At 43.5% G+C, this 14,881-nt stretch overlaps 1 protein-coding gene across 1 annotated transcript in view; it reads right to left on the bottom strand.

The window, feature by feature from the left end:
- Window positions 1-9,298, bottom strand: part of RASSF7 (Ras association domain family member 7) — a 100,894-nt gene extending 91,596 nt beyond the window's left edge. The window contains exon 1 of the mRNA XM_073604909.1: window positions 9,276-9,298. The gene's annotated coding sequence lies outside the window, so the exon portion shown is untranslated. The remainder of the gene's footprint in view (window positions 1-9,275) is intronic.
- Between the last annotated feature and the right edge of the window lie 5,583 nt (window positions 9,299-14,881).

Here is a 14,881-nt window from a genome sequence, read left to right as displayed (position 1 = left end):
AATTGTCGCCACTGTGCCCATCAATTGCCGCCACTGTGCCAGCAAACGCCGCCACTGTGCCATCAAATGCAGCCACTGTGCCCATCAATTGTCGCTACTGTGCCAGCAAACGTCGCCACTGTGCAGCCACTGTGCCCATCAATTGTCGCCACTGGGCCCATCAATTGTCGCCACTCTGCCAGCAAACGCCGCCACTGTGCCATCAAATGCAGCCACTGTGCTCATCAATTGTCGCCACTGTGCCATTAAACGCAGGAACTGTGCCCTTTAATTGTTGCCACTGTGCCAAACGCAGCCACTGTGCCCATCAATTGTCGCCACTGTGCCAGCAAACGTTGCCGCTGTGCAGCCACTGTGCCCATCAATTGTCGCCACTGTGCCATCAAACACAGCCACTGTGCCCATCAATTGTCACCACTGCCAGCAACACCGCCACTGTGCCATCAAATGCAGCCATTGTGCCCATCAATTGTCACCACTGCCAGCAACACCGCCACTGTGCCATCAAATGCAGCCATTGTGCCCATCAATTGTCACCACTGTGCCAGCAAATGCCGCCACTGTGCCATCAAATGCAGCCACTGTGCTCGTCAATTGTCATCACTGTGCCATCAAACGCAGCCACTGTGCCATCAAACGCAGCCACTGTGCCATCAAACGCAGCCACTGTGCCCTTTAATTGTTGCCACTGTGCCAAACGCAACCACTGTGCCCATAAATTGTCGCTACTGTGCCAGCAAACGTCGCCACCTGTGCCAGCAAACGCAGCCACTGTGCCCTTTAATTGTTGCCACTGTGCCAAGCGCAGCCACTGTGCCCATAAATTGTCGCCACTGTGCCAGCAAACGTCCCACTGTGCAGCCACTGTGCCCATCAATTGTCAGCACTGTGCCAGCAAACGCCGCCACTGTGCCAGCAAACGCGACCAACGAAAATAATTTTACTGTTAGGGGTCCCCACAACTTGGGAAATTTTATCAAGGGGTCACGGCACTAGAAAGGTTGAGAACCACTGCTCTAGTGCCTCTCTCATACTCTTAAGCATTGAATCACTACTGACACTTCCAGTGATGACAGATCTGCTCTCTCATGGACAATTTTGCCATCCAGCTCCAAGAGACTACTTTTGATGGCATGGAAGTTGAGAGGCTGTGGCTACCAAGTCAAGCATGCTCAGTGCAGGTAGTGCCTACCTTGTGTCAAACCAGAGAGGTCTTCATGAATAAGACTTACCAAAGAATACAGTATGGGAAAATTAAGCAGATCTCACACAGGAAAAGCCTGGAGTTCTTTATCACCTAAACCAGCCAAGATTCTACAGTTCTTACAACTGGGGCTGATCAGCGGCCTAGGTTCAAATATGTTTAAAGCTCAAAGTTCAGCCTTGTCTGCAATTACAAGAGTTTAAGGCGTCCTTAACCCTTTAGTAATGCAATTCTTAAAAGGCTTGCATGAAGTTATAGACCTCCCAGGAAACTATTGTTCCCTATGTGGAACTTGCTTATGGCTCTCATTTCTATCAAGGCCTCATTTCTATCCTACAGAATTGGCTTCATTCTGCAATCTATCTCTAAAGACCATATTTCTGGTTGCTACAACCTCTGTGAAAATGGGTGTCAGAACTGCAGGCTTTGTACTCAAGGAAAGAATAGTCCTAAAACTCCAGACTGCCTTTATCCATGGCGTGTCTTTCTCCTTCCAATTTAACCAGTAAGTCAATTTACTGTCTTGGTTGAGTGAGAACCACATCCCCTGGATGTTGAGCTAATACTGGTGACCTACTTGGCAGCTACCTTTTCATGCAGGAAAGCTGAAATCTGTACTTGGTTCCAGCGTGGCTTAAGGCAGGGTCAGTCAGCATCAACACGTTCAGTCACCTCCTAGATTGTTAAGACAACTAAAAAAGCCTACTCTTTACAAGGCCTTCCTGTTTCGGAGGGCTTAACAGCACATTAACTAGGGCAGTGCCAGCTCTGTGGACAGCTCAGCGCTGAGTCTCCTAAGGCTATTTGCAAGTCAGCAATATGGTCCTCTCAGGACACTTTCATTACACTTTAATAGGTGGACCCACCTCACAACCGTAAAATTTGGGAAATTCATGGTACATACTTACACTACTGATGATTACAACATTTTTCTTGCACCCTCCTATATGACGAGTTAGTTCCCATGTGTATGCTGCCATGATGCACCAAGAAAACTGAAAATTATATACTCACCTTTCAGTAATTTTCCTTTCCTGGTGCATCTTCATGGCAGCACACAGATACCCACCCAAATGGTGAGAGTTACAGAGAATGCCTGTCTTTGATTTATAGTTAACCAGTCCTATCAGGTTGTGAGGGCAGAGTCGCAACCCATGTGCATGCTGCCATGAAGATGCACCAGGAAAGGAAAATTACAGAAAGGTGAGTATACACGTTTCTGTTTTAAAGGCATTTTAAAGCCTTCTGTTTTAAAGGCATAACATTTTTTTACCTTAATGCATTCTTTACATTAAAGTAAGCTATGGGCAAAACTTTTTTTTTTTTTCCATTTTGGATAGAGCAAGGGAGGGTTATAGCTGGGGTTGCCACCTCATCCCTTTAAAACCTGAACACATAATAATTACACAGGTTCTGCGGCTGATTAAGGTGGTAATTAAACTCACTTGGTGCCTTATCTGCATTAACCACTTAAGGACCGGAAGGATTTGCCCCCTTAATGACCAGGCCATTTTTTTCGATACAGCACTGCGTTCCTTTAACTGACAATTGCGATGTTGTGCGATGCTGTAGCCAAACAAAATGTATGTTCTTTTTTTACCACAAATAGAGCTTTCTTTTGGTGGTGTTTGATCACCTATGTGGTTTTTATTTTTTTGCTATAAACATAAAAAGAACTACAATTTTGAAAAAAAAAAACAATATTTTTTACTTTCTCTATTAAATATCCCCCCAAAAAACTAAAAAAATAACACATTTCTTCCTCAGTTTAGGCCGATATGTATTCTTCTACATATTTTTGTTAAAAAAATCACAATAAGCATATATTGATTGGTTTGCACGAAAGTTATAGTGTCTACAAAATAGGGTATAGATTTATGGCAATTTTATTATTCATTTTTTTTCTACTGGTAATGGCGGTGATCTGCGTTTTTGTTTTTTTTTGCGGGACTGCGACAGTGCGGCAGACATATTGGACACTTTTTTGGGACCATTGACATTTATACAACGAGCAGAGCTAAAAATAGCCACTGATTACTGTGTAATTGTCATTGGCATGGAAGGGGTTAACACTAGGGGGCGATCAAGGGGTTAAATGTGTGTCCTAGGGAGTGCTTCTAACTGTGGGGGGATGGGACTGCCTGGAGGAGGAGACCAATCGCTGTTCATAATCAGTATGAACAGCAGATCTGTCTCCTTTCTCCTGACAGAACGGAGATCTGTCTGTTTTACATTGACAGATCTCCGTTCTGTCTCTCTTAGAAGCTATCGTGGGTGCCCAGCAGATATTGCGGCCACCAGGCACGTGCATTGGCTCCGTTGTCGCACCGCAGGCCCCTCTTAAAGCGGCTGACATATAATGATGGCGATTTGCGCAGGGGGGCCAACATGCCACAGTACAACTGTGGTGGCTGGTCCTTAAGCGGTTAATTAAGCCTCAGGACCTGTGTAATCCATATGTGTTCAGTTTTAAAAGGATGAGGTGGCAACCCTAGTTATACAACCGGTCAAATTTTTTTTTTCACCATTTGTGTCCGATTGCCGAGATTTTCCTTTACTTTCTGTCTCATAGCCAAACAGGAAGTGAGGAGAAATCCCTGCAAATTAAGGGAATTCCTTGGGGACCCCCAGACCACCAGAACTAGTGCCCCCTTTAAAAGATTTCCCCTCTATTACTTTTCTGGTGACACTTTTCAACGATAATGATAAAAAGGACAAATAGAGAGGGTAAATCTCCTTAACGGGGCACAGGCAGCAATAAAAACTGACAGGGGTTCTAACCCTTCTCCACTCCAAAGTTTTGCCTTTAGTTTTAGTTTAAGGTTTAAGACAAAAAGGAATGATCAGCCCCCCTTGAATACTTACCTCACTGCTCTTTCAGGTTTGGTTCACACTGCCATACAGAGCGGCTGACAGCAGGGGTCTGGTGCGTCCCTGTTTACCGTTTCAGGTTCGATTTCGGTCCAAATTTTGGGCTGAATTTGGACCTGAAACAGACCAGAAGACGGACAGGACTCCTGTGCAATTCAGTCCGAAGCCGTCCGTTGAGAGCCAGTCACAATCTCCAGTCCTGACATGTGAATTGGATGCAGGGAAACATCTCAATTCCCAATTGTGTGAACCCAGCCTCAATCTAGCACTGTGCTTGTCGGCAGCAGTGCTGCTCTCACAAAGGCAGCAGTGGGAGCCATTGGCTACTGCTGCTGTTAATTAAATACTGTGAGGAAGGAACAGGGGCGGAGCCGTGCTGTGTGTGTTAGTAGATACACACAGCCTGGCTCTGGAGTGAGCCTGCATGAGTGCCCCCATAGCACACAGCTTGCAATGGGGACACTCAGAGAAGAGAATGAGCAGACAGTTCTAGTGTTGGACCCCAGAAGAGGAGGTTCAGAGCAGCTAAGTATAACATACTTATTATTTTAAGAAAAAAAAAAAGATGCACCCAGTTTAACACCTTTACGACTGGCTAACACAATTGTGTGGGGACAAAAGGCGGGTATTAACATCCACACACCGCTCATATACTTCACTGGGCAGCTGATGTTTCTGTGCCGAGAGTGCGCTCATTGCGTGTTCCCAGCACAGAGACCATGCTCTGAAAAGCAGTTCCTGGTCCCTGCTAGTGACCGGTAGCCAGTGAGGCAGGTAGCCGGCTGGATCAGGTGACCGCTGTGATTGGCTGATCTTCCTTGCTTCCAAGTGTTCATAACTTTTTAAAATGAGGCCGAGGCAGAAGGGGTCAAGGATCTGATTGATTCGTATTCGGGGTCTTGTGCAATTCTTCTGATGTAGCTGACTATGGCATGTGCTGGGAACTGCTAAGCTCAAGCTGTGCTAGAATATGAACACAACAGAAAACTGATGGGAAATGTGTTTCAGCTTTGGGTGGATGCTGCCATGTAGCTTCTTATTAGCTAATATTGAACACAGAGCACTTCTTGATGCACAGGCTGTTCACCTCTATGGTAATGAGGGTTGTTGGTCACATCATTGCTGCAATGCAGTTCTGTATTCCTATACACCAGTGGTTCTCAACTACTGTCCTCAGGACCCATTAACAGGCCAGGTTTGCAAGATAACTGAAATACATCACAGGTGATATCGTTTGCTGCTCAGTGATTGCAGTATTCTCCCCAAGGTAATACTTAAAATCTGGCCTGTTGGTGGGTCCTGAGGACAGGAGTTGAGAACCACTGCTATACACTTTTATAGGTCTGAGCTGAGTTTTGTGTGCAGACATTCTATGTTCATCCCAGAGATGAATGGAGCTCTCCTTACATCCTTCATTCACTCCCCATGTCACTCATAACTAACCATCTCCATTAGATATTATTAGATAGTATCATTCACCTATGGGCAGTACAGACATCCCAACCTGCAAAAACTCATTTCAGGAAGGTGGTAAACTCATTACAGGGAGGTGGCGCCTCATGCCCGCAACACCCCTCCCCCCATCCCCCCCCGCCCGCGGCAAAATATTTTTTAACTCACCTTTTTAATATTTTTCCACAGTGCTTCTAGGGAAGGGGGTGGGTGGTATGTGGCAGTGGATGGTGTAAGTAGTTTTTTATTTTGAATAATTGATTTTTTTACAATTTAATTTTGTTTCTTATTTTTTTTTTTTCACAATGCTTTTTGGGGGGAGAGGGTTGGGGCAGTGGACAGTGTTGGTAGGGCAGGGGGGAGTGGTGTCAGTAGTATTTTTTTTTTTTTTTTTTTACACTTTAAAAAACATTGTTATAATTTTTTTTTATATAATTTATATATATATATATATATATATTATATATATATATATATATATATTATGTGTGTGTGTATATATATATATATATATATATACACATATATATATATATATATATATATATATATATATATATATATATATATATTATATACACACACACACACATATTTTATTTATTTTTTTCGTCCTGTGCTGTAAGGAGACTCAATACAAGAAGAACGTTTGTTCTCTAGCGTTTGAGAATTCTCCCGTTAAAATCAATGCAATTTGGTCCACCACAAAATGTCCGCCAGCCAGAGCCCTAATTACAAGGACAGATTGTTTAGTGTTGATGGGAATGCTAGGAGCGGAAGTTGTTTGCAGAGATGTCTGCAGGGACAGAGTCTGTCTTCATAGCTGTTCCCTGCACCGATCATTCCCGGGAGATCGGGAGGCACTTGCGGGTGTACGGGAGCTGCCGCAGAAATGCGGGAGTCTCCCGCACCTCGCAGGAGACTTGAGATGTCTGGCAGTACAGCGGCTTATTGGTGTTCACTCCTCATTTATTGTTGTTCCCAGGGCCATGCTAAGGGCGGATGCCACCCGAGGCAGCAATTTTTACTGGTGTGGACACTCCGGTCTTAATGCCCCACAGAATCTTCATGAGTGTATCAGACTACTACGTACCTGACCAGCGAGTCCACTAGGGCAGAGGGTAGGCTCTCTTACGTGTCCGACTCGCGGCCCCCTGGTAGAGTATACAGGAGGCACAGGAGTGCGGAGTGGTATGGGAGCCTGGTAATAGAGTCCAAATGCTGGTAGGTAGACAGTCCTAGGGCAGCAAGATGAGAGCTGGAACACAGGCAGATGGGAGCTGAGCAGGGAGGTCCGGATACAGGCTGGGTTCGGCAACAGGCAGGCAACGAGGTACAGTGGAGCAGGCAAAAGAGTAGTGAAAACAGGCCAGAGGTCAGGTGCGGGCAGAGTTCAGAGGAGTCCAAGAAGCAAGCCGGGTTTGTCAGGAGATCAAGGCACAGGCACAGGAAATAGGAAGAATGCACGGAAGAGCTGTTGATTAGGCAGCACCAAGCAGAGAGTGTAGCTGACCTAAATAGGCAGATTGGCGCCAAACGGCAATTTGCCTCATTGGCACTGTGGCCCCATTGGGACAGGAAATAAGTGGACATCTCTCCTATGGGGACACAGAGATTGAGGACCTTTGTCAGGTTTTTATTGTCTGTCTACCTCTTGGAGATATTTCTCCTACTTTCTGTCCCTAAAATAGGTTTCACTGGAACAAGTAAGGGGAAATCTCCCCAATAAGGACACAGATGATAATATAAACCTGACAGAAGTTCTAACCCTTCCGCGCCTAACCAAAGTTAAAGAGCCCCTGTTACTTTGGCCATTGAAGGCCCGTTACTTAACCTAGCTATACTTGCCTTCACAGAGTTTCCTTACCCCGCCCCCCCTTTCTCCGATGCAGCTGTTGCAATACATTGTTGTTGACTGGCTTTGAAACTGATGACATCACCCCCTCCATAATGTGGTAATGTTGGTGCCTCATGATTGGCTGCTAAGCATGATGGGAGGAGGTAACATGCTCCCCAATATGGAACCACTGGCTGTTCTATGATGGCTATGACAAGCAGGTGTGGTGGGGGAGTGCTGTGATGGTGAGTGTATGTGGGTCAGGGTGGGCTTGGCATAGTCCACCTCCTGAAAAATGTATCCACATTAATGAAATAATAAATGTGCATTGGAATACACATTTACAGATCACTTAAAGTGTTAAAAGTATGTAAGAGGTAAAGCTGGTTTATTGGGGAGGGTGTAGAGCCAAAAAGAACAGGTCTGTTATTTAAAAAGAAAAAAGACCAGTTTGGTGAACTCTGCATATTCAGCATCTACAGAAGTCCCGGAAATCAAGTTCCTCCAACAATGCAACTTTCAGGGTTTAAAAGAAAACATTCCACAACACTGATTGTAAAGGTCACAGCGCTTCCAATGACTAAGTGCAACTCCCACACTACTCTCATAGACGGGCCACCTATAGAGAGTTCATTTGTAATAAACCAACAAACATACGTATTAGACGTGCTAAACTGTGCCAAGAGTTGTCACCCATAGCAACCATTTACTTTTCAATTACTGAAGTCAGGTTGGTTTAGGTCTCATTCTTAAAAGGAATGCGCACAAGAAAAAAAAAATGTTACCATGGCAACCAATCAGAGTCCTTGTTTACAGTCAAACCCTGTGTTGCAGAAGCTACCTTTTAGAAACCAACAGATCGCACTGTCCAACAAATGAAAAGTTTCACATTAGCACACTTTAACCACTTGCCTATCGGGGCAATTTTTTACATATTATACACATATGTTAAAATCTGTATTTTTTTTTTTTTTTTGCTAAAAACGACTTTAAACACCATACAATTGTATATTTCCTGAAAGCAGAGACTGTGGAGAATAAAATGGTGGCAGTTACAATTTTTTATATAGCACGATGTTTGTGTAGCTATTTATCAAACAATAACATTTTATTGCAAAGAAACAATAGCATATCCAATTTTTTGGTAAAGCATAAAAAAATGAAGTTGCATTGAAAATATATCTCAAACATGTCAAGCCTTAAAAAATGCATGCTCACATAAAATCATAAAAAATTACAATACTCAGATTTCGCTATAGGCAGCGCTTTAAACACATGTATAGGTTATCAGTTTAGAGGTAAAGCAGTATTAAACCCCAAACCAAAAATATAATATATCGCAGCTTACCAATCATTAGGTATGGTGGCTATATAAATTTTTTTTTTTTTTTTTTTTTTAGGCTTTTTTTACCTCTATTTTTACCTGGTGATCTGACCAGTAACACACCTCCTTTATTAGAGTGCCTCCACACTAGATGAAGGAGCACAGGGGTTACCTTTGGACAGAAGCATTGTTAATATCTGGGCAGAGGGGAATGTTAGATGGGTTATCAGATTTAGATGGGTGTGATTAACTATTCTAGTCTATTCAAAACTAAAAAAAATGAATTACTAAAATGTATTACTTTTTAAAGAGCGAAGTACCCATATGAACCAATCACCACAGAGAGGGCACATGAGGAAGGCTATGTATTATTGTACTTTCCACTATATATGATTAGGAGGAACTCAGTGGTTCGGCAGTTCTTGTGGTACTACACTTCCCAGCATACCTGTAGAGCCCACGAAGACACTTGACAGTCTTTAGCTATCTTTTAGCAGTGCAAAAGAAAAAAAGCTGCCAACGGAGGAAAGTACTAAACCCCTAAACCCACATTTAAAGGAAATATCATGCTGAATGTCTTTACTTACCTAGTCAGGGAATAAGTCGTCTATCTGAAATCAGCGTGCAAACTTGAGTTTTATTCAGCTCGGCTGTCTAGCGTGCCACTTGTTACTCAGAGTGGTGGGTGGGCATCACTTTGTAAGAGGGGGCTTGTGGTTACCAGGGACACCCAGGATTTAAAAAGAAGTTGGTGACCAATCAGAAAAGATGTGAGTGTGTGAGGTTGTATTTGTGTGGGGGGACAACAATGTGTGCAGGAGGATGGATGGGAGTGGAGGAGGGTGAGGGGGCACTGTGAAAAGGTCTGGGGGGAAAGGTCCTGTAAACCAAAAGCATCAAAGCAGCATAAGAAGAGAAGGCAGGCAGAGATAAGACAACAGAAACTTTCCAGGACACGAGACAGAAACTACTACAACCTCAACATAATATTAACTGAAAGAATTATCATTAATAACATTTATTGATTGATGTATTGCACGTAAATGTATTCTGATATAATGTATTAAATATAAAGATATTAAAGTATAACTTTTAAAATGTTTTTGCACACAGCAGCTTGGCAGGATTCATCAAGATTATATATTTTATTTAAGGCAGCACATTATTTACACATCATTTTTCGAAGTATACCCAAAGACAAAAGTTTTAATTGCTGTCGGACCAGGTTAACACCATGAACCTGCAATCGGGGTGCAATGCAATTTCAGCCCATTCATTTGAATGGGCTGAAATCACGCTGGACCACACCAAAAGTAGTACATGCTTTATAAAATTACAGGATCTGGTACAAGGTACTACATTTGCAACCCCTCATTTTGGGTGTCATTAAAGTGTTACAGACTGACTTTTCTGTTGTGTGTTTAGTATCAGTGGCTGCCCATAATGCAGGGCACGGGGGCCCTATCCATGCGCTCAGCACCCTGCATGTGCCTTAGGGGGCATGGATTCCATTGGGGTTTTTTATTTCTTTTGAAGCATGTGATTAGAGCCTGAGGCCCTTATAGGCTTCAAAAAAGGGTGGACTCAGGGAGCACAGAGCACTGCGCCCCAGGCCGACCCACTTGTGTGACAATAGCAAATGAATATTCGCTATGGTCACACTGATTCTCCTCCAGGCCATTCTTGAGTGGTCTTGAGACCCATTTCCTGAGTGTCCGAAAGGAGAAGCGATCCTATTGGCCTAGGATGAGGAGGGAGGAGACGCACGGCCGTAATGATGCCAAGGAGGAGACGCAGGGGAAGCCGTCTGTCGCCCAGAGGGCAGCGCTGCCCGCGCCATAGATGGGGTTAGCACAAGGCTGGTAACCCGACTGGCACCGACTGACCCACCGGGGGGGGGGGGGTGTCTGTGGGTGCATTGTTTGCCCCCCAAAAAAATATACCACCCGCCGCCACTGGTCTGTATATGCAGGAAAGCATGCTTGTTATAACCGCTGGGGCTCTGAGGGGTTAATCCTCTGCACTGTGTAAAAAAGGCTGTTTGATCCTGTCTTCTCTCATCCTCCCCTTCTTTTACTGTCCCCAATCCATCTCCCGACAGTACAGAGCCTTGGGGGCACTTTGCTCAGTTTGGTGTGTATTGCTGGAGAGTTTTTTTATTTTATTGGAAAGTACATGTGATCAGCACAAGGCCAATCAGCACTGTCCAAACAGAAGGTCAGGGGTCCTGCAGCCTCATCAGACAGACAGACAGGAGAAAGAAAACTCCTTCTACAAGCTTTAACCAGACACTGATAGATGTCACAAGACTGGTATATACTGCAGATGAGAAAAGGTATTTAGTAGTTTATATTTACTAAAATAATTGCATTTCCATGTTCTGTGTTAGGTGGGAGACCAGATATAGTGAATGCAGGGTCCTGGGTGTAGTAACACTTTAAGTTGACATTGATACCTGCTGCAGATTGCAACTGTAGTGCATTTTGAACATGAAGCATGCGTTTCCCACACCATGTTCACCAGCCTTGTTCCATTTAAAAAAAAAAAAAAAAAAAGGACCTGAACATGAACCTGAATGGACACGGGTGATAAAAACTGACAGGTGTTTTAATCCCTCTTCACTCTATCCAAAACTAAAAAAAATAAAGTTTTGCCTTTAGTTATACTTTAAGGTTGTAGACATGCTGCACCAGGCAGTGTCATCGCTGGTCACCAAGTTGCAGTGGCTGAGGTACAAAGGATTGAAGGAAATGTTATGTGTGACCTTTCAATAAAGTAAAAAAAAAAGTAAACTAAACTATTTGTTTACATTGTAACAATACCAGGCACAGTATGTAAGTGTGTACACCACATATAATAGGGAGGAGTCATACTAAAAATGTGAACCTTACATGGAGTACAGGGTTCACCCTAAGACCTCTTAATTACATGCAGAGCATATTCTGAAACAGTTGAGCATATTGATCCGCACAAACTGTAATTGTGTCAGTTCGTTTCAGGTGAATATCTGGAAACTTTTGGTGACTTACTTCAAAAGTTTTGTCACTTGTAGTTCCTGGTGACATGCAGTGACCATCCACATTTTTCTGCGTCCTGCTTGCCTTTCCAACAGCCTATTTAGAAATGTTAGTTTTATATAGAACAACCCCTGTAGAAAGCATTGCTGGAATATGTCCTATTGCATAGCTTCCAACTGTCTCTCTGTCCCTCTCTGTCCCTCTTTCCTCCTCATTTGTCCCTCATTTTGGTCTGATCTATATAATTATATATAAAATGCACTATTTATCTTTCAAAAAGTGTTTCCCAGTGCTAAACCTTTCATCCAAATTCTAAATTGCTGCATTTGTAAATTTTAAAAGCCAATAACAAGGAATAGTAGTGGTAAAAAAAAGCCCTTGTGGATTTGATTAACCTTTTTTGGGGGGTTAATTCTCCTTTAAGGGGGTGTGGCAGGGGGCATGTCCTATGCCTACATACCTTTGCTTGTAGGTGTCCCTCATTCCTATCTCAAAATGTTGGGAGGTATGCCTATTGGCCAGAATATTCTGTACAGCAGGAGGACTTGTCACCCTGATATATGTACAGATTTGTCCACCACAAGTGTAGAGAGATTAGAGTATATCTAAACCCAAGGACAAAAATAAAACATTACAGCTTACCAGTCCTTAAATGTGCTGGCTGCACTAGCTATTTTCTGTTAAAGAGGAAGAAAACCACTGCCTCTTTTTCTTTTCTTTTTCCTGACCCGCAAAGTAAAGGCATAATGTGCTAGTATGCATAGCATACTAGCACATTATGTGAAACTTACCTGCAAACGAAGCTTGCGTTGTCACCGCTGGAGGCCGCATCCATCTTCACCCATCTTCCTTCCAGGGTCCGCGGATTCCGGCTGTGTGACTGGCCGGAGCAGCGACACGTCACTCCCTCGCATGCGTGCAGGAGCCACTGGTCACGGCAAAGGGCTATGAAGAAACGGCACACGTGGCCATTCCTTCAGAGCGCATGCGCCAATGACATCATCCACTGCATATACAGTAAATATCTCCTAAACGGTGCACATTTAGGAGATATTTACAGCATCTATAGGTAAGTCTTATTATAGGCTTACCTATAGATAAAAACAATCCATGGAAGTTTACTTCCTCTTTAACTACACAAACCTCACTGCCTATGCAATAGAGATGAGGAGACGGGGAGGTGCTAGCAGTCCAAATTAGAAGAGGAGCTTAACATGACAACATTGCCCCTCCATAGATACAGTATAACAAGTGAGCGTTGTCACCCTAGAACAAAAAGTGTGTTACTGGCAGGATCTCCAGGTGAAAATAAAGGGGGAAAAAAGCCCTAAAGGATTAGTTCACTTTTACCAAAAACTGCCTATGTAGGTAAGGGGAAGGGAAAAACAAATCAGCTTTGACTAAAGTGCTCTAGCTACAGGTGTAGCCTATTTATGTACCTCCTGAAACCTGGCTGGAAAACAACCAGGGATGACACCCCCCATCCTGTCTTGTTGCTAGCCTGCTAGGACATATCTAAGATAATCATAGCCATTGCTGCTCACCCCCACCATCACAGGTGCGAGCTGTCGAACCCCAGCACACGTGTGGTCCACTATGTCCTCTGTCGCAGGAGACAAGGAGTACGTGCAAGGGGGTTTGAATTGGCTGGGAGTATCTTAGCAAAATCCTAGCAGCAAGGCAGGATGGAATGATGCCACCTCTGAGAGTTTTTCGACCATGCTTCATGGACCCGGAAGGAAGACGGGCGAAGATGGACACGGCCTCCAGCAGTGACAACGAGGGCTTCGTTTGCAGGTAAGTTTCACATAATGTGCTAGTATGCCTTTATTCTGCAGGTCAGGAAAAAGAAAAAAAAGAGGCAGTGGTTTACTTCCTCTGGAACAGAAAATGACAAATGTGATCATTTTCAATTTTGGTCAAAGCTGCACAGTTTGCTTCTATCTTCAGATACTCCTTACCTGCATAGGCAGTTTTTTTGTAAAGGTGAACTAACCCTTTTTTTAAAAAAAAAAGTGATGCAGCCACCACATCTAAGGCCAAATAAGCGATAATATATTACATTCTATGGGAGGGTTAGATATCAAAATAAATCCCAGATAAGTGGCAGTTTTCCGCCGTCTCTCTGTGATTTAGTTGAAAAGATCCTTCGCAGCCAATGACTGCTGACAATCGTATGCCTGCTCTAGATCTGAGCACACATTTATTGTATTTTACCTTTTATCCCAAGCAGCTTCCCGTCCTACTTTCTCTGCTACTAATGTTCTTTCAGTTAATTAGACGCTCCACAGAAAACAAACAAACAAACCTTTGTTTAGCCCAAACTTCCATACTAATAGCTACTGCTGATGGCTCTCGTATGGAGCCCTTCGGTGAAAAGGTCATGGATTTTGTTGATGAATTTTGATATCTTAAAGTGAATATACATTTTTAGACCAACTTTCTGAATATTAGCATTTGATGGCAGCTTAAGAATATCGGTGCATAGATTTTAGTATTTTACTCTAGTTTTTTATTTTATTTTTTTTTTAAAGTAATAATACAGCAGTCGTGTGACTTTTTCCTATCCCTCCACACCTTACTGTTCAATAGTGGGGGAGAGACCACTCTGTGCTTGTGACATGTCCTCCATACAGGATCAAGATCTGATTTCTTATCCCCGTGGCCGCACGGAGGCTATTGGTGCTCTCGCGGTCATTTGCCATTTCTTGCCCACAGGCAGATGAAGATTTCACATAGGATAGCTTCAGGAAGAGAAAATATCAAGTGTTCAGCTATATTCGGGAAAGAACAGGGACTTGTACATTAATGCCCTGTACACACGATCGGACATTAATCGGACATTCCGACAACAAAATCCATTAGATTTTTTCTGACGGATATTGGCTCAAACTTGTCTTGCATACACACGGTCGCACAAAGTTGTCTGAATTTCCAAACATCAAGAACGCGGTGACGTACACCACGTACGACGAGACTATAAAAGGGCAGTTCAATACCAAGCGCCCCACCCTTTGGGCTCCTTTTGCTAATCTCGTGTTTGTAAAAGTTTGGTGAGAGGCGATTCGCGCTTTTTCAGACTCGTGATTTTCAGATCATTTTTCTGCTGTGGGTTTGTATCTGGTCTTCAGTGCATGCAGTAAGTTCCCATTGGTTTATTCAGTGTGTTCTTGTCC

This window comes from Aquarana catesbeiana, linkage group LG11 (assembly GCF_042186555.1).
Source record: "Aquarana catesbeiana isolate 2022-GZ linkage group LG11, ASM4218655v1, whole genome shotgun sequence".
NCBI classification, from domain to species: domain Eukaryota; kingdom Metazoa; phylum Chordata; class Amphibia; order Anura; family Ranidae; genus Aquarana; species Aquarana catesbeiana.
This window is presented reverse-complemented; position numbering and strand designations above follow the sequence as displayed.